Genomic DNA, 26,675 nt, shown 5'->3' on the forward strand with positions numbered 1-26,675 from the left:
AGGAAGGCCAGCAGGGGGCCCACACCATAGGGCGGCGCGGCAGCGGGACCCCCCGCGCCGACATATGGGGAGGGAGCCCCCTGGCTCCACCGATGCTGCCCCTTCGCCTATTTATTCCTTTGTCTCCGAAAACCCTAGGACCGAGAGCCAAAATACGAGAACAGTTCCAGAGACGCCGCCGCCGTCAACCCCATCTCGGGGGGTTCAGAAGATCTCCTCCGGCACCCTGCCGGAGAGAGGAATCATCACCGGAGGGCTCTACATCACCATGCCCGCCTCCGGACTGATGCGTGAGTAGTTCATCCTTGGACTATGGGTCCATAGCAGTAGCTAGATGGTTGTCCTCTCCTATTATGCCATCATGTTTAGATCTTGTGAGCTGCCTATTTGTAATGCTACATGTTGTGTTTGTTGGGATCCGATGAATATGGAATACTATGTCAAGTTGATTATTGATCTATCATATATGTGTTATTTATGATCTTGCATGCTCTCCGAACTAGTAGAGGCTCTGGCCAAGTTGATACTTGTAACTCCAAGAGGGAGTATTTATGCTAGATAGTGGTTTCATGCCTCCATTGAATCTGGGACAGTGACAGAAAGTTCTAAGGTTGTGGATGTGCTGTTGCCACTAGGGATAAAACATCAATGCTTTGTCTAAGGATATTTGTATTGTTTACATTACCCACAGTACTTAATGCAATTGTTTGTTGTTTGCAACTTAATACTGGAAGGGGTGCGGATGCTAACCCGAAGGTGGACTTTTTAGGCATAGATGCATGCTGGATGACGATCTATGTTCTTTGTCGTAATGCCCTAAGTAAATCTCATAGTAGTCATCATGATATGTATGTGCATTGTTATGCCCTCTCTATTTGTCAATTGCCCAACCGTAATTTGTTTACCCAACATGTTATTTATCTTATTGGAGAGACATCACTAGTGAACTGTGGACCCCGGTCCATTCTTTTACATCTGAAATACAACCTACTACAATCATTGATCTCTTTTGTTTTCTGCAAGCAAACATCATTTTCCACACCATACGTTTAATCCTTTGTTTTCAGCAAGCCGGTGAGATTGACAACCTCACTGTTAAGTTGGGGCAAAGTAGTTTGATTGTGTTGTGCAGGTTCCACGTTGGCATCGGAATCCCTGGTGTTGCGCCGCACTACACTCCTTCACCAACAACCTTCACGTGATCTTCATCTCCTACTGGTTCGATAACCTTGGTTTCTTACTGAGGGAAAACTCGCTGTTGTACTCATCATACCTTCCTCTTGGGGTTCCCAACGGACGTGTGCTTTACCGTCACAAGCAATGTGTTGTTGCCACTAGGGATAAAACATTAATGCTTTGTCTAAGGATATTTGTATTGTTTACATTACGCACAGTACTTAATGCAATTGTCTGTTGCTTGCAACTTAATACTGGAAGAGGTGCGGATGCTAACCCGAAGGTGGACTTTTTAGGCATAGATGCATGTTGGATGGCGGTCTATGTTATTTGTCGTAATGCCCTAAGTAAATCTCATAGTAATCATCATGATATGTATGTGCATTGTTATGCCCTCTCTATTTGTCAATTGCCCAACTGTAATTTGTCTACCTAACATGTTATTTATCTTATTGGAGAAACACCACTAGTGAACTTTGGACCCCGGTCCATTTTTTTACATCTGAAATACAACCTACTGCAATCATTGTTCTCTTTTGTTTTCTGCAAGCAAACATCATTTTCCACACCATACGTTTAATCCTTTGTTTTCAGCAAGCCGGTGAGATTTGACAACCTCACTGTGTTGGGGGGATAACCCCCGGTATGCCAAAGGCATGCCAAACCGGATGGTTTGAGCCATCGAGATACCGGTTTAATGTTCTTACCGGAAGCCTGGTAGGAATTTGGGAAAGCAAAGCTAGGCCGGTATCCCCAAGGGGGTATGCCGGAACCCGGTAAAGAAGATACCGGAAAGGAGAGCCTGTCGGCAGGACTGGTCAAAGATTCTCTCCGAGCTAGAAGACAAAGATGAGCTAAGCAAAATAACTTTAGACGAAGGGCCGACGATAAAGAGAAGGGTGACGGTCAAAGAAGCCGGAGGACGTCGGCGTCTATGATTAAAGAGGGCTCCGGTGTCTTCTATGATTAAAGTAGCTTTGTAAAGTAGTTTGTCTAGTCAAAGATGCCATTAGGGTTTCTTGCCCTGTAAGCCACCTCTCCCCTATATAAGGAGAGGGGGCAGCCCTTCTTACACACACACGCGCATGAACTCAGAATAGCTTGTACTGAGAAACTTGTAACCTGTTTGGATCAATAAAGATGATGATCTAGAGCGAGTTCTTCCTTATGTCTTTCTTCTTCAACCTCTAGCCTTGGCTAAGTTCTTGAGGAAACCATCCGGAAGTTCATCCCATCTAATCACAAACCCTCCCCCGAATCCTCTTGTGTCCATTCGGCCCCAACTTAAGCCATCCTATGGCATCTGTCTGTTCACCACGACGACAGTTGGCGCCGGTACCGGAAGAAACGATGCTGGTAGATAGCATGGACATAGACGTGCCGGTATTCCTGGTTCGGGAGACTCCGTCCTGGGTTAAACCTATTAAGGAATTCCTGATCAACGGCACCTTGCCGGCTGACGAAAATGAATCAAGGAGAATCCAAAGAAGGTCCAAGGCGTATACGTTCATCAATGGTGAAGTGTACAAGAGAAGCGTTACCGGTGTCCTTCAAAGGTGTGTGGAACCGGAAGAAGGGAAAGAAATGCTTGAGGAAATTCACCAAGGAGAATGTGGGCACCATGCCTCATCAAGGGCGCTGGTAGCAAAAGTATTCCGGCATGGGTTTTACTGGCCCACGGCTTTGGAGAACGCTGAGGATTTGGTAAGAAAATGCAACGGGTGCCAGAGGTACGCCAAGAAAAATCATACCCCAGCGTCCGGTTTAAAGACAATACCATTAACATGGCCGTTCGCCGTTTGGTGCCTTGACATGGTTGGCCCATTCAGGACTGCAAGAAGCAGCATGACCCACATCTTGGTTATGGTGGATAAGTTCACCAAATGGGTAGAAGTGAAACCTGTCGCAAAATGTGATGGGCACACAGCAGTGAAGTTCTTGAAAGATGTCATTTTGCGGTATGGATACCCGCACAGGCATTATTACTGACAATGGAACCAACTTTTCTCAAGGTGAGTTCAAAAGGTTTTGTGAGGATAAGAATATCCGGTTGGATTTGTGCTCGGTGGCACACCCACAAGGCAACGGCCAAGTGGAAAGAATGAATGCTTTGGTACTCTCCGGTATCAAACCCGGACTCATTGACGCGGTGGAAAAATCACCAGGGTGTTGGCTTGATGAGATACCATCGGTCTTGTGGAGTATAAGAACAACTCCAAACCGGTCTACCGGATACACTCCGTTCTTCATGGTTTATGGAGCGAAGCGGTCATACCAACCGACATCATCCATGATTCACCAAGAGTACAGCTCTATACCGAGCAAGAGGTCAAAGAGGCCAGAGAAAATGATGTGGACTTGCTAGAAGAAGCAAGAGAGCTAGCTTTGGCAAGAACAGCCATTTACCAGCAAAACCTCAGACGCTATCATAACCGGAAGGTTAACCCGAGAGTTTTCCGGGAAGGAGATCTTGTGCTTCGCCTAGTGCAGCACACTGAAGGCCGGCATAAGCTTCTGCCACCATGGGAAGGTCCCTTCATTGTAAGCAAGGTGCTTCACAATGATGCATACTACTTGATCGATGCACAGGAGTGGAAAAAAGGAAAGGCGGACAGGTCCGGAGAGGAGAGCAAGCATCCATGGAACGTAGCTCTGTTGCGTCCTTTCTACTCTTGAAGTGGTGGTGTAAGAAGTTCCTTTTTGTACCTTATATGCTATGAATAAAAGATGCCAGAACCTTGAATGAATCTCGGGGACTACCCCAATAAGGTTGCATGTAACTTGTTTATTTTTTCAGTTTACCGGTTGCTTATTGAATGTTTTATCTTTCCGGTTTAGTAGTGTGCTAAATCCTACCGGAGTCTTCGACTGCGCTGCTGTCCGCAAACCGGCTTCATGGCAAGCAAGATGAACCGGTAGGAGATAAGCACATGAACTGCGAAAAGGGAGAGCAGGAAAGAACAATCCGGAAAATCTAACTAACCCCGGCTAAACCGGTTTTTTGCAAAATTTCAAAGTTATTTCTAAGTTCAAGAAGCTGCTTGTTTGGTGAAAGAACCTTGTGCTCATACGCCAAAGAACGCCCAGAGAAGGCAGGCAGAGCCAAGGCAAAAGAACCAAGTATGCATCAAATTGGATGCGGAAACAATTGGGAAATCTTTGCAGTGCAGGATAAAAGCAGAACCAAAAGCAAATGTGCTAAGCAAACTTAAGATAATTAGCTACCGGTATAACTTACCGGCAGAAAATGTTGTACCACAACCAAAAGCAGATTTAAAGTCTTACATCATAGACCCCGGCATTCCGGGGCAGAATTTAACAAACATTGTTTTAGAGTAAACAGGACCAACAGACACAACAGGCACACATATCACAGAGAATCATCACGCAGCGGGGGCTTCCGGAGGAGCATCGCCGGCATCGGCGTCGTTCAAGAGCTCTTCTTCGGCTTCATCCTCCTCCTCGTCGAGATAGTCCTTGACGTCGGGGGGGGAGGGATGAAGGTGCGCATGTCGGCATACTCCGCAATGCGGTACGCGCGATCCTGCCGCTTAGCGGAGAGGATCGGGTCCAGATCGGTTTATGCGTCTTCACGCACGCCGGTGAGGGCGTCCAGATCGAGCTCCGGGTACCAGGAGCAGGCAACGCGGAGGGCGGAGTCCGCGCCAGCGCGGGCAGCAGAGCACTGCCACTCGCGGATCCTCCTGCCGGCGCCCTTGAGACGATCGCTGATGAGGGAGAAGGTGTCCGGCACCTCCTCGCCAGGCCATAAGGTCCTGAAGAGCCGGGTAGCTACATCGGGGATGTCCGATAAATTGCGGTCTATGGCGCGCATATGGGACACCCGCGCGTTAAGCGCGACCAGATGGTCGTTGGGCGTCCATGGCACGGTAAGATCCGCTCGGCCTTGGTCCTTGCGGCGCGCGTCGACCTTCTTGACGGCGTACCCCTGGGAGTCCGGAAAGAGGCCTGTGTAAAGAAAGAAAAAGGTCAAGGAAAAGAGACCGGAAAGAAAAGAGACCGGAAAGAAAAGAGTCCGGAAGAAAAAGAGACCGGAAGGAAAGATAACGGAAAGAAAATGGGGTCGGAGGAAAAAAGGCTCATATGCAGTAGTCAAAGTGTAAAATAAAAGAACTTACGGTGGGCGAGGGTGTCGGTTTGCGGGATCAACCGATCGCATTCCTTATGCTCCTCCTCCGGCCGCGCGGCTTTCTCCTCGAGCACCCTTCCGGCCCTTGGCCGCCTCCTCCGGCTCAGCCAGCAGCACCACGTTGGCGTTACCGGCGTCCTCCAGAGCCTCCTCCATCTTGGCCGCTGCATCAGCTTCAGCGGCTTCGAGGGCCTTGGCATGGTCAAGTCCCAGTTGGATGAGCTGGGTCTTGAGCTCCCGGTGGCTGGTCTTGAGGGCGTCCAGCTCCTCCTTATGCTTGCCGGATGAGCTGGTCCTTCTCCACTGCAACCCGGAACGAGAAGATGTTAACAAGATGATGCTAATAAACATGAGAAGAAAATCAAGTTAACAGGAGAAAGGAGAAAAGCTATACGTTGGGCGGTGGCGAGCTGCTCCTTGAGAGCGTCAATGGAAGCTTCCGGGACCACTGTTAAGCAGAAATTGAGAATGTTAGGAAGGAAAAGATTTCCGGTAAGAAAGATGCCGGTAGAACAAAAAGTTACCTTGGCACTTATCATGTGCCTCAGCGAGCTCCCGATGCTCCCATAGAAGCTCCTCGAAGAGGGCCTTCCGAGCGTCAGCCGTGAGCTGTTCAAGAAAAAGAAGATTTTAAGTTAAATTTTGCGCTAAGAACAAGGTTCTTAACCCGAAACTCGGGGACTGGCAGTGCCGGTTTTGCGCTAAGTTTTTAAGCTAAGTTTTGCGCTAAGAACAAGGTTCTTAACCCGAAACTCGGGGACTGGCAGTGCCGGTTTTGCGCGTTTTAAGATAAGTTTTGCGCTAAGAACAAAGTTCTTAACCCGAAACTCGGGGACTGGCAGTGCCGGTTTTGCGCGCTTCTAAGGTAAATTGTGTGCTAAGAAGAAGGTATTTAACCCGAAACTCGGGGACTCGCAGTGCCGGTTTCACGCTAAATTTTTAAGTTAAGTTTTGCGCTAAGAGCTGCGCTCTCACCACAAAACTCGGGGACTGGGAAGATAGACAAGAGAGAAACCGGCATGAAACCACAGGAAAGATAAAACAAAGCCGGAAACGAAGAAACCGGTAAAGATTGAGACAAGTTAGCAAAACATACCATCAGATTGTTCGTTGAGTCGTACCACGCGCCGTCGAGCTCTTTAACGGCGCTGCGAAGCCGCATAAAGTGCTCCTCGGAAGACCGGTCCCCGACAGGGTCGAGTGCCGGCAGCCTGTCCTTGCCCGGAGCCGCGGGTCGCCGGAGTCATGTCCGCGGCGTTCCACTTTTGGGCATAGGGCGGAAGGTGCCCCGGGTCTCGGCCTTGGCGCTTGAACTCGTGATGCGGCCAAGGAGGCCGGTGGCCTTCGTGGCGGCATCTTTGGCGGCCTTGGCGACGTGCAGCACCAAGGGCTGCTGGCCGCCGGAAGGGGCGCTGGAAGCCGTCGCCTTCCCCTTGATGAGCTTGAATGGCTTGGGCGGCGGCGCGGTAGAAGCGCCCCCGGAAGTCTTGGGCGGCGGCGCATTGGGAGCGGCCCTGGAGGGCTTGGCGCGAGGAGCGTCTGGCGGCGGCATGAGGATGGTGCGTGGAGAAGGGGAGCGCTAGGAGCGTCACCCGTGTTGGAGCCTTCCGGCGCGGAAGATTCCGGCGCGGAAGTTGTCTTTTCAAGGACGGGAGGAGCAGGAGGCTCCGCCCGCCCGGCAGCTTCTTCTTCTCCGGCGCCGATGTTGCTGGCGCCGGTGTCCTGGTGTTCTGGAGGGAAGGAAGGATCCTCCTCCGTGCGGTGATCTGATGATGAAGGGGCCGCACGCCCCGAATTTGTTGTGCCCCCCGAAGGGGAGGCAGAGATGTTGCCGGCACCAGATGGTGCCGGGCTTGAGCGAGGAGGAGGGGTTGAGGTCCTTGCGGATCCCTCAGAGCCCGATGGCCTTGGGCCAAGCTTGAGCGCAGGGCTGAGAAAAAGAAAGAAAAACGGTTGGAAAAGAGAAACCGGAAAAAGAACTTGGCGAAAAAGAGGCAAGCCGGAAAATGAGTAGCTTACCCGAAGAGGTTGGCATCGCCTTGCGCCCGTAGCGACGCATGCCCACCTGCTTCTCCCCCACGGGCTCGGTCCGGAAGCGCTTGGAGGGAGGGGCTCGGCTGCCACCGGCATCGGATGCCGGCTGCTTGTTCTTTGGCCCCGGGCCATGAGCTTGTCCACAAACTCGGAGCCCGCCTCGGCGCGCGAGGGCGGCACGCGCTCATGGATCTATGAATTGAGTTTGGCTAAGCACCAATTCGCAGGAAAGCGATAACGGAAAGGTAAAAGAAACCCGAAAAGAAAATACCTCAAGCGTGGTCAAGTCGTCGGCGGACCCGGTTGGCTTTGGCGGAGACCGGCCCGAGTGCGCTGCCGGGGTCTTGCCCATCTTCGCATCCTTCCAAAAAATGTAGGGATCCGGGTCAAAGGAGTCAAGGGCGCGAGGCCGGCAAGGTCCACGCCGCTCTCGCTTCAATGAGGGGGAAGCGGTCCTTGGCCCGAAACATGAAAAAAGTAAGATTAGCAAGAGCAGGAAGTTACCGGCTAAAAACAACCCCGGCCGCATAATCCCTTACTTCTTGGGTCGGAGGGTTATCGGTCGTCGAAGGGGAGGAGGCCCCATTCCCGATCAAATGGCATAGCAGATTTGGCAAATCCGCTTAGCCTTGCGAACAACGTCCTTCTTGCTGAGAGGACGGCATGTGATCTTGGTAGGATCGCCAGGGCCATACATCTCGCTCATCCTATGTGCGCGGCGCTTTAGAGGAAGCACCCGGCGCGATATGAAAGTCCGGATGATATCGTCAGAACAGATGTTGGTCTCCTTCTTCAAAGAGGCCAAGAAGCGTACCACCCGGCTAGTTTCGAGCATGATCGGACTTCGGGTTGTAGCTCCGGTTGGTCCTGCTGGGAGGCCCCGCTTCGAAAGGAGGAAGATCGATAAGATCGGCGCGGCCGCTGTTCTTCACATAGAAGAAAGTCCCTTGCCAGGCGCGGCAGGACTCGAGGCCGGAAAACTTAAGAAAAGGGCTCCCTTGCCGGGAGCCAACTATGCAAGAGCCGCACTCCACGGGCGGCTTGGGCTTGGGGATATCCTTGCCCTGAACGAAATTGATCCGAAGAGCAAAGAAGCGGGCAAACGTCTCACGAGTGGGACGAATGCCGATATAGGCCTCCATGAAGGTGGCGTAGCAAGAGAGGTAGAAGATGGCGTTGCCAGGAAGGTGGTGAGGTTCGAGTTTGTAAAAATCTAAAAACTCCCGGAAAAAAGGGGAGGCAGGAAGGCCGAAGCCACGCTCAAAGTGAGCAAGAAAGACAACATATTCGTCATCTTCAGGATCCGGTTCGATTTCGTCATCCGGAATCCGGCAAGTGACACCTTCCGGAATCCGGCGAGACCGGTACAACCAATCGATCTCAAACTCGGTAACGTTGGAGCCCATCCAGGCTCCGCGGGTGATTGGGGAAGGCTCCTCGCCGGAAGATTGGCTGGAGCTGCTAGAGGTTGGGCTACCGGAAGCTTGGCTAAAGCTACCGGATTCTAGGTGGCCACCGGACTCTTGGTGGCTACCGGATTCTCGCCGAGTGCCGGAATCGGTCTCCATCGGATCCGAAGCCGTGGATTCACCGGGAGATGGTCTACGGCGCTTGAGAGAAAGGGAAGAAGAAGATGCGAGAGGAGGATTCCTCGTCGGACATTGCAAGGGGAGGCGAAAAAACAAGAATCCCGGACTTGGACCCCGCGTGAAGATCTACGAGTAAGAAGAAAACCAAAGAAAAAGAGGAAATAAGAACACTAAAGACCCAAGATCCGGAAAGCAAGCAGAGGACGAGTGAAACGAGATTGGTACCAACCTTAAGCGGCGGAGTCGCTGAGGGAAGTGTTTGCTGGCGGCGGAGCGGACCTGCGGTCGCCGGGGAGCACCGTCGACGGCGAGGCGGAGAAGCTCGCGAAGAAGCACAAATGCGGCGGGAGCAATGAAGTTGCTGCCGAAGATCTCCGCACAGCGAAGTCCGGCGGAGGCACGGCGTGAGTTCGCCGGGCGCCGGAGCTTGAACGAGCGACGGCGGACGGAGAGCGGCGGAGGCGCAAAGGCGTGGAGCTCAGTGCGCGAAGGAAGAGAATGCGAAGAAGATGAAGAAGAAGGGGCGGTTGTGTTTATAAAGGAGAGAGAAGGTGGGCAGGAAACCGCTGGGCTGCGGCGGTTCGCCTCGCGGCCCGCGACGGTTCGCGCCTTGGGCCGCCACGTGGCGAGGGAATACACGCGAGAAAATGGGGAGCCACACGGAGGCGCACACGGGATCCCGAAGAGGTAGTGGGATCCGCTCGCGTTGCATTAAATGAGCGCGCGGGAGTCGAAGCGATATGACAACCGACACCGGCGCGACGGTCACAGTGCGCATGTCTCCGTCAGGCGCGGGGCCCGAGATATTCTCGACTTCGCCGAGGAAGGAGTAAAGACACATGATACCGGAAAAGAGAGATGCCGGAACGAGCCTTGCAAAGAGAAGAGAAAGAACAAGGGTAAAGGTGCCGGAACTAAGCTCAAGACATGAGTAATTAAACCGGTATCCTAAAGAGATGAGAACTCGGCATGGTCCGTAGGATAGAATCCTCCGAGGCTATACCAGCTTCGGGGACTAATGTTGGGGGGATAACCCCGGTATGCCAAAGGCATGCCAAACCGGATGGTTTGAGCCATCGAGATACCGGTTTAATGTTCTTACCGAAGCCTGGTAGGAATTTGGGAAAGCAAAGCTAGGCCGGTATCCCCAAGGGGGTATGCCGGAACCCGGTAAAGAAGATACCGGAAAGGAGAGCTCGTCGGCAGGACCGGTCAAAGATTCTCTCCCGAGCTAGAAGACAAAGATGAGCTAAGCAAAGTAACTTTAGACGAAGGGCCGACGATAAAGAGAAGGGTGACGGTCAAAGAAGCCGGAGGACGTCAGCGTCTCTGATTAAAGAGGGCTCCGGTGTCTTCTATGATTAAAGTAGCTTTGTAAAGTAGTTTGTCTAGTCAAAGATGCCATTAGGGTTTCTTGCCCCGTAAGCCACCTCTCCCCTATATAAGGAGAGGGGGCAGCCCTTCTTACACACACACGCGCATGAACTCAGAATAGCTTGTACTGAGAAACTTGTAACCTGTTTGGATCAATAAAGATGATGATCTAGAGCGAGTTCTTCCTTATGTCTTTCTTCTTCAACCTCTAGCCTTGGCTAAGTTCTTGAGGAAACCATCCGGAAGTTCATCCCATCTAATCACAAACCCTCCCCCGAATCCTCTTGCGTCCATTCGGCCCCAACTTAAGCCATCCTATGGCATCTGTCTGTTCACCACGACGACACACTGTTAAGTTGGGGCAAAGTAGTTTGATTGTGTTGTGCAGGTTCCACGTTGGCACCGGAATCCCTGGTGTTGCGCCGCACTACACTCCTTCACCAACAACCTTCACGTGATCTTCATCTCCTACTGGTTCGATAACCTTGGTTTCTTACTGAGGGAAAACTCGCTGTTGTACTCATCATACCTTCCTCTTGGGGTTTCCAACGGACGTGTGCTTTACCATCACAAGCAAGCGTCCACGCCTATCGCACCCCCGCCGGAGATCCGCGCGCGCCGCTGCACCCCCACCGCGGTCTCCTCCGCCGTCAAACACACGGTGAGTACTCCCGCCACGTTCCTCTTCGTTTTCACCGATACAATCACCGTGTTTGGAGGTTGATCTATGCTTCACGGTGGTAGATGACTTCGGAGGATGTGCATATGGAGGATTTGGTGGATTCGTCGACCGATTGATCCTCATCAGAATCCGACGATTCGGACCTCGACGAGCTGCTAAACGACGACATGGAGATGCTGCTGCTCATGTTCGGCATGAAGCAAATTGAGGACCGCGCCAAGCTGCTGGATCAGAGAAAATGATTCACTATGGGGCGTATGTGCATTCCACGGAACCGCGCACTCGGCCACAAACAGTTCATGCAAGATTATTTTGTCGAGTTACCGACCTATCCTCCCCGCCTCTTCCGTAGAAGGTATCAAATGCGTAGGAGTTTGTTCGAGAGAATCGTCAGAAATTGCGATTACTGCAAGCAAAGGAGGAACGCTGCCCAAGTCATGGGATTTAGCCCATTTCAGGAAATATCAGCCGCCATGAGGGTGATTGCATACGGTATCCCAGCAGACTATACCGATGAGTACCTTCGTATTGGTGTACAAACAACCACGGATTTCCTGCGTATGTTTGCCAAGATGGTGATCAAGTTGTATGGTGAGACGTATCTCCGAGCTCCAGATGGGCAAGATACGAAGAGACTCATGGAGATCAATGAAAAGAGGGGGTGGCCGGGGATGCTTGGTAGTTTGGATTGCATGCATTGGACATGGAAAAATTGTCCAAAAGCATGGCATGGAATGTATTGTGGAAAAAGACGTGATGCTACCATTGTTCTTGAAGCTGTGGCCTCGCAAGACTTATGGATTTGGCATGCTTTTTTTGGACTACCGGGGACACTCAACGACATCAACATCTTGAATAGATCCCCTTTGTTAGCAAGATTAGTTAAGGGTGAAGCTCCAACTTGTAACTACAAATTTATGAACAATAAGTACACCATGGGGTACTATCTCACAGATGATATTTACCCTAACTATGCAACTCTTGTCAAGTCTATTAAAGAGAAAAAAGGCAAGGCTTTGACAAAAAAAGAAGGTTGCTTCACCAAAAATCAAGAGGCATGCCGCAAGGACATTGAGAGAGCTTTTGGTGTTTTGCAAGCAAAGTGTGCCATTGTCCGGGGTCCTGCAAGGTTTTCGCACAAGGAAACTCTTGTTGAAATCATGACATGTTGTGTGATTCTTCACAATATGATCATTGAAGATGAGAGAGGGTTGAACTTGCCATGTTTCTATGACAATGTTGGCACCTGAGTGCAGCCCCAACGGAACCCTGGTCGGATTGAAGCTTTTTTTTGCAGCTCATCGCAACATTGAAGATGCCGAGACTCATCACTAGTTCACCCAAGATCTGATTGATCACCACTGGCAGTTGCATGGCCAATAAATTTTTACATTCATTTTCTATTGTTGTATGTGAAACAGTTACCTTGATTGTTTGATTGCGGGAACATTTGTTATTTGTTTAATTCTTCCATTAGAATATTTGTTGGCAATTCCGAAAAACATTATTGTAATAATTATGCCGATTATTGTGTGATTTAAAACTTTTATTCAATGTGAATGTTATATTGGTTGTTATATCCAATTTGTCAAAAACCCTCTTTTGAGGGGTTGAAAACTCGTTCGAGCTATTCTATTTTACGGGTTGGGGATACGGGATCTGCTAGCTCGGACGAGTTTTCGGCCGGAGATCTGTTAGACATGCTCTAACAACAACTCGAAGAGAAGCAAATGCATCACCTTAATTTCACGTGCGAGTATTGTAGGCCTTTTTCGAACAATCAGACTGATGTTCCTCAGATTCCGAACAACATATGTGCTAGTAATGAGCTCCATTTGTAGAAGGATTATCTACGTGGAAGAAATAACACATAAGTTAAACCTCACTAAAAGAAACAGGGCATCTGTTCAAAAGAAAAAAACAAACAGTAACTGCTGCTGCCTTGAATAGAGTAGCTTAATCAAGGTTACAGTCCATTTGTTCCTACGATTCATGATAATATCATTTGAAGATGAAAGGAGCGTGTAACCCAATTAAAAGAGCACAGCAGCACTCCTATTCAGGCCTGACAGGTCAATACAACTACACATTGCGCTGTTCAAATCTATGGTTACTGAACATGTCATGTCCATGAATATAGAATTACATAACATTCACATAAATATGAAATATTGTTTAAATAGGAAGGATAGCTATTTAAATAGGAAATAGATTAGATTAGATCTAGATAGAGATCAAATCCATCTCGACTTGTTAGCATAGAACCACCATATTTCCACCTAAATTTTTATTTTGGTACCACTTATGTTTTGAGAGCAAAAACTACCTCATTTTGCTGAGATTTTCACAAAAAACACTAAACCGATTCTAAACGTGAATTGACAATGAATCTGACATGGGCTAACGTGGCATGATTGAAATGACGGGGACGTTTATGTGAGAAAGGTTGTAATTTTTGAACCATTTTGAAAAAAAAAATAGTTGGGCCCACTAGTCAGGATGAGGTGGACAAGCAACCCATATGAAAAGAAAAACAAAAATCTAAGGAGGCCACTGCCTCCCACAGTCCCGTGTTGACCTCCTCCTGCCGGAGTGCAAACCACCACCGAACTCTAGCGAAGCAGGCCGCCGGCACTCCTGGGACCTCCTCCCCTCGCAGCCCCTTTCTCCGCCGCCTCGTCATGGCCGCTAGGTCTTCCTCACCGCGGCCCCGCCATGGCCGTATGGTCCTCCTCCCCGCCGCCCCACCAAGGGCGAGGGTCGGGCCTCCTTTGTGACCACCTGCCTCGTGACCGTGCTCCGGCCGTCGTTCTCGTCGGGCTGGAGGCGGAAGCCGACACAGAACTCTCCGCCGTGGATGCCACTAATGACGTCGGAATCCTCGGCCTAGAAGGCACCGCAGATGGGAGAGTCGCCTGGAAGCCACCTCCGCACGCCGATTCATTGCCACGGCGCCGCAGATCCCTGGGATGGGCGTCGCTTGCCGCAAGGGCGCCGCAGGGAAATTTTCCCCAAGGTCCCGCCATGGTTGCCAGTGGATTTCAAAGACGCACCATGTCTGGTGGCGACCCTGCTCCCCCCCCCCCGTGCCCCACCCCCGGACCGCCAGCACCATGCACCATCGGACAAGGAGTAGAGGTAGGTGGATGAGGGCATCGGAGAACATATCCGACGGGGCGGTCCGACATGTTCCGTCCGGAGTGAAAGCCCTGGGAGGAGAATGGGTGAAAAGGGTAAATTTTATTATTTGCCCCTCTTTACTTGGTACCTCTATGAATTGCCCTTCTTTACTTTGATCTTAATTTTTTGCCACTCTTTTCATTGCCACTCTATCATTTGCCCAGTCCCACACGTTATGGCCAACTTACCCCGGTACCCTTTGATTTTGGTAGAAGGAGGAGAGCTCGATCCACTCATTTTCTTACCTTGATCCCGTTGCTAGAACGGAGGAACCATGACGGCGGCCAAGCCAAGCATGGGGCTAAGGATTTCACAGGGAGGAAGAGCTAGAGGTGACATCCACGGAGGAGCTGGAGCCTAGGAGACGGCGGGGCAGAGTCATCAGAGACGGTGCCGAAAATTGTTGGGCCGGCGGAGAAGGTCGTCGTCGGCGGCCATGGAGGCAAGAGGCGACGGTCGTCGGACCGGGAGCACGTGGAGCCGCGCGGAAGTGTCGAGGACACCAGCGAGAAGATGGAGCAGGGCGGCGGCACGACTTGGCGGCGCGAGGCGAGCATGAGTGTGGTGGTGACGGTGGCTTGCGTGGCGGCGGGGCGCACACGGGGCTAGGAGGTGGCGACGGCGTGCGGTCGCCGGCGAGGACGGTGGCGGCCATGAGGGCCGAACGGAAGCAGCGCATCGAGCTAGAGCGAGAAGATAGAGCCAGGGGCAGTTTTGGTCTTCATGTTCTTTGCTAAATCATCAAAAGAAAAGAAAATAACTCAAAAGGGCAAATGATAGAAAAGAGTGGCAAAAAAATTCTAGCTAATTCTGTAATTTATGGTTAGTCTGTACTTATTTTCATGCAAGTGGAATACTAATAAAACTTTGATTCATTAATTAAACGTGGAATATAAGTGAGATAGTAGAGATGTGAAAGGAGATCCACTTAACACATCCATAGAAATTTTAGAAATATCCGACTTCACGGTTTAACCCCCGTGTCGGCACAGCTCACTCGCGTTTCCACTCTCCACTCTCCACCCTCCTCGCTCCGGTCTCCTTACCATCCCCTCCTGTCGCGCGTTCGCTTCCGTGGCCTCCGGCACACTCGGCTGCGTCGTAGCTGTCTCCCTCTTCCTATCGTTCGCTGCCGGCTGCCGCCGCCCTCTCCCTCGCGCGTTGTCGTCTCCCTCTCGCTCGCGCGCGTCGCCGCCCTATTCCTCTCGGTTCCAGCCAGGTCGAGCACAAAATGGGTTTTCCCTCCTCCGGCGGCTGGATCTGCCGCGACGCTGCTCGATCTTCTGCGGAGGTGCTTGATCTTTCGATGCAAGATCAGGTCTGACCTCCAATCGTGGTGGTGGCCGGCGGGGAGTACCAAGACGGCGCGGAGGAACGGCTGCCGGAGCTGCTGTCCGGATGTCTTCGTGTTCCTGGTCTACCACGGATGCCAGGGGGCGGCAAGGAGGCCGCCGCGTACTGGGCCGTCCACGTCAGCGAGGTGGAGAGCGCCAGGGTCGGTGGGGCACTGGGGCGGGTGCTGCGACGAGATCTGCCATATGATTCCGCACAAGACCAACACCATCGAGGTAATCTGTTGGTTCTTTCTTGTTTCTTCAATGCTCACTGCTCATTACTAGTAGTTGCCTAATTGTTCCAGTGGGTTATGATGATTTCACTAACTATTACTCCGCATGTGATGGTAAACTAAAAATTATTCACTAACTTTAGTCTTTAGTTTCAGTATACTCCCAAAATGGTTGAGTAGTAAATTAACTGTTCAGATCTGTCTTTGATATGTATTTAGCACTTGCTACCATATCTAAGTATCTGCACAAACACTACTCATCCACTCAGCTACTATTTAGTGCAACAGTGAAAGTGATGTTCAGACCAGAATATGTTCCAAAATGTAATGCATTGTCGAATTGCATGGTGCAATGGTTCAGACAAAGCCAAACCCTGGTGTTCCCCAAATTGGATCTCACCCCAACGGTGCTCCCTTCTAAATCCATTTCTTTACAACGTATGGTTTGCACCTACTTCAAGGGCAAATATCCAAAAATTGTTTGCTCCATTCTAGATGCATCTCCCGCGACTCCTCTTGACGGAAGACTATATACTATCAGCAACATGTATTCCTTTTGTGTCTAACTACAAACTATCACTAACCTTTCCTAACCTGACACTAATTGATCTCGGACTTCTCTCGTCTACAAGGCGTAGGCTTCCTCCTCTCTCCAGCTCCCCAAGGCCGAGGCAGCAGATGCCACTCACTTCTTCCTGCATCCGCATGGAGAAGACAATGGTCATCTCACTAAACTAGATTAGCAACTGGCAAAGCAATAACAGATACATCGATCTGATTGTACCTGGCGAGGTACAACGCCCTCTGTAGGTCGGCAATTAGGTTACAAAAATGATGCCCGACAACGAGAGCAAACGCACCCCCGTGGTGCAGCGCTTCGTGCTGTCTGCTGTTTCTTAGCAACCTCAACAAATCTTCGACTGTGTCTTTGTATCTTCTTGCGCCAGAGTTCCCATCCTTATCCTTGTGCTCAAACGTTTCCTGCAGGAAGGTGTTGCCGCCCTTGCCGGTAATTATTTTCTGCCAGCCGTTGTACTCGGCAAGCTCTGCCTGCACAAACGCCTTAACAGTGGGAGTGGAGGTTTTGTATGTATCATATAGGCTCGAGAATTTCTCACTGTAGGACTCGATGCTCATGAGCAGAACCGAGTCAACCATCATTTCGGCTATTTCACCATCTCCAAGAAGGCTTAGCCATAAGGTAAGTTCATGCCCAGGTACTGAACCTTTAAATATGCCAAGTGTCACCACTTTCTTCATTTGCTCGATGTCCAACTTGCCACCAGCTTCTGTGAACCTCTCTACTGCACCCTCAGCAAGGAATCCAAATCTTACTGTGATGTGGCCAAGCACCTCATCAACTATTAAGTTCTCAGGACCAAACCTTCCCATCAGTGTCAGACCAGCAAGGTGTAGTCTGTTGAACAGAACATATATCATCTTTGCTAGAAGTAGAATCCTATTGTTCGTGACAGAGGACTGGTGTCCATGGTGGTGGGAGCCTGGCGTGATGCACAGCTTCTTCTTATCTTTTGTTTTCGCAACAGCTCCGATTAAATTAAGCAGACCGCTACTCTCATCTGATGGGCAAACGAACAATTGGTGGTGCTTTCTGCAAATGATGTCCAGAGACTCATCGAGCTTTGGTTCAGGTTCCTGAATACAAAAATAGGAATCAGAAATAGGAATCATGAACTTTTCAGGGGATCGTACAGGATACAGTAACGAGAATCAGAAATAGGAATCGGACAGTTCTTTTTTAGTAGATATTGAGGGCATCTCCAACGGGAGACCCAAATTGGACACTTTTCGTGTCCGGTTTTGCCTGTCGGGTCAGCCTCTAGACACGCGGATAGGCGCGGACGGCCGTGGCCCATTTTGTTCCCCAACGCTGCGACCTAAATAACTGTTTCTCCTCCTTCTTCCCTAGTAGTACTAGTTCACAGGCCACGCCCGTGGCGAGCTCCGCCCCAGCGAGCTCCACCCCAGCCCAGCAGTCCACCCGACAGCGTGACCGCGCGTACGCGCGCACACGCGGCAGCACCTGCTCATGCCGCAGCCGACCTGCGTGCGGCGACAGCAGCACGCAAGCGGCGGCGCACGAGCGAGGCCAAGCAGCAGCACCGTCAGCCTCTCCTATGTGGGCATGCGCGAGCAGCAAGTTGCGGGTGCGGCGCACCAGCTCGCCGCGGCCAAGTAACAGCAGAGCAGCGCCGCGCGCAAACAGCAAGTAGCAGCGGCATGCGATCATGCGCGTACAAGCCAAGCAGGGCATCGCCAAGCAGCAGCAGACTCGCGCGTATGCACGAGCAGCAGCGCTGCAGCTGGAAGCCAGGCAACAGCTTGCATCCCGTCCGCCCGTAGCGCCAGGCGCCATGGCCATTTCCTGCTGCTGCGCGCCCTGCGTCGCGCCTCATCCTCCCGCCATCAACAACAGCGCAGCAGTGAGCAGCGCGTCGGTAACGAGAATCAGAAATAGGAATTGGACAGTTCTTTTTAGTAGATATTGAGATCTTACCAGGCGATTTCTGAATTGATAACTGCAGTCTTGCCATCCTTTTTGGGATTCTTTTTGTTATTGCTAATCAAAAACATCTGACCGTTCTTAATGTAGTGGTTGAGCAACAACAAAAACTCAGTTATTAATGTGTTTGTGCTGCTACACTGTAGTCCTTATGGAAGCTTCCTAATGATCTAAGTTTGGCCAGGTATGGGGGCTCTCTGTGGAGAAGGATAGCTTTGGAGCTGGAAAAATGGGGGAGAATGTTGTATCTACCTTACTTGTAAGGAATGGAGTTAAACAAGAAGAGAGGGGAATTCTATCTTCTCCGGGCCTGGCGACATGTCTAAAGATATCGACAAGGAGTTCGGTGATCACCAGTCAAAGGCTTGCAGGATGCTGACCCGTAAATTCTCTGTAGTAGCTTAGATAAATGGTTAGTTGGTGTTCTCCTTTTGGTCAGTGGTTGTAATCTATTTCCTTTGTCAGAGGGTTTGATCTGGAGCGTTTGCTCTTTGAACCTGGTCGCACATTTTGTGTTTGACCTGGGAACTTGTCACTATGTTCTGCCAGTTTTGGTGGGTTTCAATGAAACGGGAGGATGATGAACCCATTTTGATCTAAAAAAAAAGAAACATTGAGATCTTACCAGGCGTCTGTTGGCCTTGCAGCAGCTTTCAATCCAAACTTGGTCAACAACATTTGGTCCTCCAATTATCATGCCCAGTGGTTTCCCTTTTATGCACAGGTGGGTACACACCGCAAATTCAGAAGAAGGCCAAACAGATCCTCCCCTGGAAGTGATCTCCTCCTCGAGCTACAAGTACTCCCAAGAATGCCAAGAAGCAGAAAAATTCAGTGAGTACGACAACAAGAATCGCAAGAATCAAAATTTCATCGAGCAGTTGACAGAAAAAGCCAAGAAAGTTACCCCGGTAACATCTTCAAATCCTAGTAAGCAAAACCGGAAACCCTTGAAGATCTGCCGCTTCTCCTGTTCGAGCGTTTCTTGGGCAGCATAGACATTGGCCTCCGCTTTCTCTTGCTTGGAGTTGCGCACCTCCGCACAGCTTCCCTTGGCGATTGGACGATTGCCGCCTCCAATCGCACGCGAGCCCTTCTCGCAAGATTGGCGAATTAACGTCATCCTGCACCGATCCCGGGCTCTTGATTCCTCGATCCCTTCCTCCGCTCTTCCACCCAGTCACGTTCCCAGAGATTGAAACTGACGACCGCCGCGTGCCTTTCCAGAGGATCAAATTGGATCTCGCGCTGGCGGCGGCGAGTAGCAGAGACCGCTTCGCGTCAGCCTCCACCGGTCCCGAGCTCCTGATCGATCGATTGCGGGATCACTTCGGAGAGAGAGAGAGAGAGAGAGAGAGAGAGAGAGAGAGAGATGGGTTCTCTCGAAGGGGAAGCCTAGCCGTAGAACGGGAAGGTGTATTATGATTTCATAATTTAGTCTTCTGGGCTTTCGGCCCAAATAAGAGTCCGTTTAACGGCCCACTGCAATATTGATCTCCATCCGTTTTATTTTACTCCGTATCGTAATTCGTAATAGGCCCGGTTGTTTCCAACTTAGGCAGCTCCTCTTTCATCTACTTCAGATTACATTGCATCGGATATGTTTGTTGTGCTCGTCACAGTTGTGAACAACCCTTTGCAGGAAAAAAATATGTCCCAAGGTCAATGAATCTCAACCATTTTTTTCGATAAGATTAATATCACGGAGATACCAATTACACTTAGCCTCTGCAACAACATAATGCCCTAATGGTATAAAGGATGCACACAGCAAAAAAAAAAGAATTTACTTGGCGCAAGAGGAATCCGAGGACCACCACCATTATTCGTAAGACTAGCAGCCCCCCTCGCCACCGGTTAACAATCAACTAGATCAGAAGACATGGAGAGAGCAGCCCAGCATAGCCCAAGGTGTGGCAAGGACCAACACCTGGATCGCACCTGCCCAAACTCACCCGGTCCAGATCTTGGCCGAAACCCTAGATTGGATCGAGGCGGCGCAGAGCACCATCGCGTGGACGGGCGCCGGCGGCGCACCACCCCTTCCTTGTCACCGATCCGGTGGAGGCGCTCAGGCCCCGACCACGCCCCAACCGCGCCGCCCATGGCCCTCCGCTGCCGCCCACCAACTCCCCTGAACAGCGGCCGAGAAAACCATCTCCCCTGCTCATCGCCGCACCGGACGAATAGGCGCCGCCATCACCGCCAACGCCGGCGGCAACAGCGGCTAGGAGAGGGAGGAGAGGTGGGGCTCTTAGGTTTGGGGAAGGAGGGATCCTCCGGAGCCGCCGGGGGGAGGCGACTCGAGAGGTCGGCTCTAATCCAACCTGACCGTCTCGCTTCAGCCAATCGCATCGATGGCGCAATGGATCAAAGATTGTAAGAACTATATTTGTGTTAATCAATGACAATAAATCTCACCGGCTTCCCTTAAAAAAAATTTGCTCCACCAGAATAGAAACCACACTCGAACCTGCAAATTTTGAGAAAAAAAAAACAACTTCACGGCAGAATTCGGAAATTCGGGCAATGATTTCAGTTCATACCGGCATGCATACATCGATCAAAAGTTGCTGCTAACGATCAGTTCATACAAAATTAACCCTAAAATGTTCCAACAGTCGGCTCTGGCATGCCTCGGCGGAGACTACGGGCGCGACAGCGACGCGGCCGACGAGTTCACTCACTGTTGGAGCCAAGCTGGCAAGCTCGACGGAAATCCATGCCTGCTCCTCCGTTATCCGGCGCCACTTCATTCCAAGCCAGGCGCTCTCGCCCTTCTGAAATAGCAGGTCATCTTACTCCTCTGTGCGAAGAGATTGTTGCCACATCACCGTCGCGAGCCACTCCACATCCACGAAGTCCTCCGACACTTCTGCTTCAGTGCTCCCCCCTCATAAAACTTGAATACAACAACGGTTGAGATTACTCCGTACCTCTTCATAACTAAGGGTGTGATGGTCTTTAAAATTATTAAGTGATTGTCAACAAATATTTTTGTTGGCTACGTCATCATCATGTCCACGATCTTTAGCGGCAGCGGCGGGGAAGCGTGCCTTGACACGGCGTGCGAGCTACCCACCTCCGCGACATCGGCCTTGCGCCGGAAGAAGGCCGGCGACATATGAGGCCAAGGTTGATGTAGCGCATCATGTCACGCTTCCGAGTGGCCAAAGATCTCTGCTTGCGCTCCTCATCGGAGTCCCGGGCGGAGGGGCTTCCACAGTCATGTGGATGTACGGAGCGAACCATCCGGCCGCCCCCACTACAATTAACGAGTTGCGGGACCACATCGGGGTTGTGGGGGAGTCGGATTCGGACGCTGACGGAGAAGCGAAGGAGGCAGTGCGGAAATGACAGGTTCTAGCCCTCAAATCCTTCGCGGGTCTGTACAGTTTGCGGTTGGCGAGGGATTTGAGGTGTCCTGTCAGATCTTTACGGGCTGGCCTTGTTTTAGCATATGACACAAAAATGGCCTAAAACCGTATATTGCCCAGATTTTTAAAGGTCGGGGCTGATATATAGGGTTTGCTAGAGATGCTCTCACAGCTGAAGCTGGATGTTTCGATTTTCCCACCTTGGTGGCCTACGCCACGCGATGGGCACCATAGCTTAGCTCATCATGGCATGGACGGCAAGCTCCACACACGCCCTCTGACATTGAGAATTTTTTAGATCAACATGGATCTCTCCCCGGCTTCATTTCATTAAAAAGAAGTTTTACAGGGAAAGTAAAACGAAGTTCACTACTAAACTGGGAAAGAAATGCAACCTAAGTTTTTGGTTTTGTTGACTTAATTTTCATTTTGCGGGGGGGGGGGGGATAACCGCCATCCCAGCTACTCCCGAAATACCAGCAAAACAAAAAAGAACGCCACAGCATTACAACAACGAACACATAAAGGATAGTTCAGGTATTTTGGCTACAGCTCAAAGAAGGACCATGCCAACAACGAACACATAAAGGATAGTTCAGGTATTTTGGCTACAGCTCAAAGAAGGACCATGCGCCATTTTGATTTTTCTCCCACACTCGACGACACCTTGGATGCATTCCACTGGTTTTTTAGCACCTCACCACATGGATCTTGTGAGATTCACCAGGATTGTTCAGGAGATACGTCAGTGTCGCTCGTCCTTCAAAGCTCGAGTCCCAGGTGGAGATCCGTCGAAGGAGGGGCATCTTACCCCACTGGGAGGCATGGTGGAGCTTTCAAATTGGCCAGTAGCAGATCCATGAATGGAGCGTTTTTTCCCATTTTCTAGATCCTTGAAAGGTTTCTTCCAATCTCGAAGGAGGAAGAAAACCAATTGCCACACCTGTTTCACATTAATCCATGTAGTCTTGTTAAACACAAGGTTATTTCTATTCAGCCATAAACTCCACATGACAGCAGAGGAAACTACATTGAAATGCATGAATTTCTTGTTACAAAGCCATTTAGTTGCAATGGATTCGAAGTTGGATACATGCAAATAAAAAACCTCTTCAAACATATCCCAAAAGGCTCTAGCAACAATACAGTCGAACATAAGATGATGTACTGTCTCAAATTCAGTACATATCTCACATTTCATAGGTTTTGGCATACTTCTTTCTTTCAGATGATCTCTGGTCATGATTTTATTCTGGGAGAAGAGCCCGAGGAACACTTAAATCCTGGGGGGATTTTGAGCTTCCACATAGCAGGTAGATATACAAGGATAATCCCTCTAAAATTAATTATAGCATATAGGGAACTAGATGAATAAATCCCAAAAGAGTTGTATTGCTAAATAAGTTGATCCTCTTCCTGAGAGAAAGAAATGGATCTAGCAATCTCTAGTAATTCATACCATTGAATATATCATCATATCATCAGTAAAAGTCCTTCTAAAATTACCCCTAATCTCATGGCCATCCCAAATCTCAGAAATGGTTTTATTTTGTTGATTAGAAACAAAATACAAATCCCAGAATTGAGTAGCTAAAGGAGAATTGCCAAACCAGATATCTTCCCAAAATTTTATGGATCTACCATTACCAACTTGCAATTTATATCCAAATTTTACAGCCTTTTTTTAACCCAAGACTGCGAGGCAAAAAGCCCCACAACAATTTATTACTCCAAATTATCTAAACTTATACACAAAATAAAATATGTACAAAAAATTGAAGGAAAAAGAAAAAGGCTCTAAGGCAGAGACCTAATCCAAGATAGCAACATATCCTTATGTTTTACTTTGATCCTATATTGCATTAAAGAGATATCATGTATAAACTTCCCCTTCCACTAAATTTTACTATCTTTGATGCCCACATAACCCCTTTCCAAAAAAGTGGAAGGTTGGAGGTCCTGGCATGACAGTATATTCGGATTTTTTGTATTATAAATGGCAAGTTGAAGAATATGATGACCCGCTAACATATTGAAGATTACAACCTGCGAACAGAGTGGCACTCTGCGTGCGATGAGCCTCTAGCATGGTGAACCCGTGGTTTTTTAGCACCTCACCACATGGATCTTGTGAGAAGACCACAAAGTCTACGAATTCAGCAGCGACATATGAAAAAAACTCAAAGAGAAGCTCCAAGTTCGCCGATAAACAAGCACGTACGGTGCAACCACCGATGGGCTTCTCCGCGTCGAGCACGACGACCATGACACGGTCGGAGCGAATGTTTTGAGTGCGGGCCCAGTTCGAGCACAGCGCTGAACCGGCTGGCCGGAGAACTGGGGCGACGCCGGCGACCTCAGCCCCAGAGCGCTAGATGCAACACAGCGGCGAGTAGGGCGGACAGGCGCTGACGCTGCTATGGACGGGGAGCGCCGCCGATCTGTTGCTCGGATGGGAAGCTTCGCCGCTGCTGGTATGGGGCCGTCGTGTTGTTTCTCATAGTTAGGGCGGCTGTCATCGCCGATGAGCTATAGGCCTATAGTCCTATCGTGGAGAGCATGTGGGCCATTGACATCTCTTAGAGAGATGAGAAGACATTGGCCACGGTGAGCAATCCTACCGTTTGGCAACTACCTAAAATGTCATCTTAGACCGGGAATCGTAAATTTGGGGTTCTTATTCCTGGGATTAATAGTTCAGGGTTCAATCTCAACAACCCCTATGAATTTAAGGTTTAATTCAGACTTTACTCTTTTACTTTCCTCTAATGTCGCCATGTTGTGCAACTGTTCCTGTCTTCCTGAAAGATGAAACCCATTCGATCAAATTGTATGTCCGATCTGACTATGTATCCATTGAAATTAAATTCGTATTTGCCCAGAGCTAAAGTGTATTGCATCCTCTAAAATCATTCGGATAGATCACATCTGGCACTCAAAACGTGTTTTAGTGTATACCTTTTTTTGTTGCGATAAATCCACCAATCTAGGTAATCATTGAGAGTAGTACAAAGAATTTTAAAAGTAAAATAAATTACAAATAGATTCTTGGATCACCTAGCGCCTCGCCCCTTCTACACTGGATTCGGGCAAATCTTGTCGTCCTAGAACTTGTTGTAGTCGAAAGGTGGGAAGTCGTTGTGCTAAGACCTCAAGGGATCAGCGCATCAGAGCAACAACCATCGCTAAAGGTAGTAACCATGGGTCAGAAGACCTAGACTTGCAACCACACCAACTAACACGAACACGGACCGGATCATAGGAGATTTGTAGAGAAGACAACTCCGCATGCCCTTTGTCGGCGCTAGGCGCACCGCCGGAACGGGGATAGGGCGCGGAGGACTTTATTCTGACTTCAGGATGTAGCCGTCGCCTCGCCATCATTAAGAAGACACTGCAAATATCAAAATACAAAAAGAACTGAAACCCCATGCCATCAAGAGGCCATGGTCCGTCGCACCTTCAAGGCTCCAAGTCCCCCGAAGACGAGGCGGGCCAGCGGCATCGCCGACGAGGGGGGAGCCCTATATATTGATTTTTGTATATCGCCTCCTCTCTCTCATATACGCTTTTAGTGTATATAGGTGATGGAAGACAATAGTTTAAGTCTGGTATCTTCAACTCGAGTTGACTATTTATGAAGAAATGAGTCATGTAGAACCCTATGGCTAGTCAAGATGGTGAATAGAGGTGATATAGACCGGTCAGTCCATTACGACAGTAGTTGAGGAGATTAAAACCTTGTTAAAGGTTCGTCAAACTTGTATTACTCATGTTAAGAGATGTAGAAATGTTAGTAGCCATTTCATCACCATTGTTCCACACAAGTGTCCACCACAACAAGGACGATGAGCTAGTTAAATAGGTACATTTATCGAAAAAAAGTTAAATAGGTACAGGCTCTAAACCACGACATCACCGTCCTCATCACTGGCAAAGGGCAATGCAGCCGCCAGCCGGCATCCAGCTAAAGAGGGCCACACAGGCTGCCAGATCGTCCTCGGTCTACATACAAACATAAAACATCTCTACTATTTGCAAACAACTGTATGTCAGTGGATTCTCTTGGTCGTCGCCACCTCTAGTCTAGTTCAGTCTCGCCATTCTCTCGCTGGCCTTAGGCTCTTATGGGTGGACGGTTGCGTTAGTTTGGGTCATCTTGGAGTTAGAGTCGGCCTCCTGAAGTTCCATCCTTCGGCTGTAACGCGGCCTATAAGCTTATTATATTGCCTCCTCGCCATTCTTGGCGGGCGGTAGTGTAAGGTGTATCCTTGCCAGCTAGCTATAATGGGTAGTGTTGCTTATCGTGTGGCATTGTGTTTGTATCGTGATGCTCGTGTGATATTCCCTTTAGACGTTTACCGGCCATCTTGGCATCTTCTTCTATAATATTGATACACCTTCTAGGTTTTTTTTGCAGAGGTTAGGTATTATCTTTGTAATATTAATACACTATCTTTGTCGAAGAGACTGTATCCTCGAAGAAGAAAAAGTCAAAACTGCATCAGGTATCTCCAACGACCAACAGCTGAGTCCGATTTTTAGTCTAAAAACAGTAGGCTGCGTTTTTCGCGGATCCACCGTCGAACAAACCAATCCGACTCCAACTTGAAGTTCTCGATCTTTTCTTAGGTACGGGACTTCTCATCCGAGTCGAATTCTACTCCCTCTTGTTTTCAGCGCCATCACCTGGCCTATATAAGGAGCCACCATGTCCGCAGAACGACCAAATCCTGCTCTGAAGTTCTCTCGCGCTCGCAGTGCTCATCGGCGTTGCAAGTCCGTCAGTTCCTGCAAGTAGAGCTAGTAGACATGGCCGCCGCGAACGAGCACGGCAAGCTGGTCCCGCTCGCCGAGATTCCGGCTGAAGACTCGTGGGACTCGTCGGAGGAGGAAGACGACGAGAGCGGCAGCGACATGGAGTTCGGGGAGTTCGATCTGAGCGGCGCCCGGAACCTGCAGGACCAGCAGACCGTCGCCGGATACGAGGATGACGACGACGACGATGACGAGTGCGGTGCC

The sequence above is a fragment of the Lolium rigidum genome, chromosome 3 (assembly GCF_022539505.1).
Source record: "Lolium rigidum isolate FL_2022 chromosome 3, APGP_CSIRO_Lrig_0.1, whole genome shotgun sequence".
Classification (NCBI taxonomy): Eukaryota; Viridiplantae; Streptophyta; class Magnoliopsida; order Poales; family Poaceae; genus Lolium; species Lolium rigidum.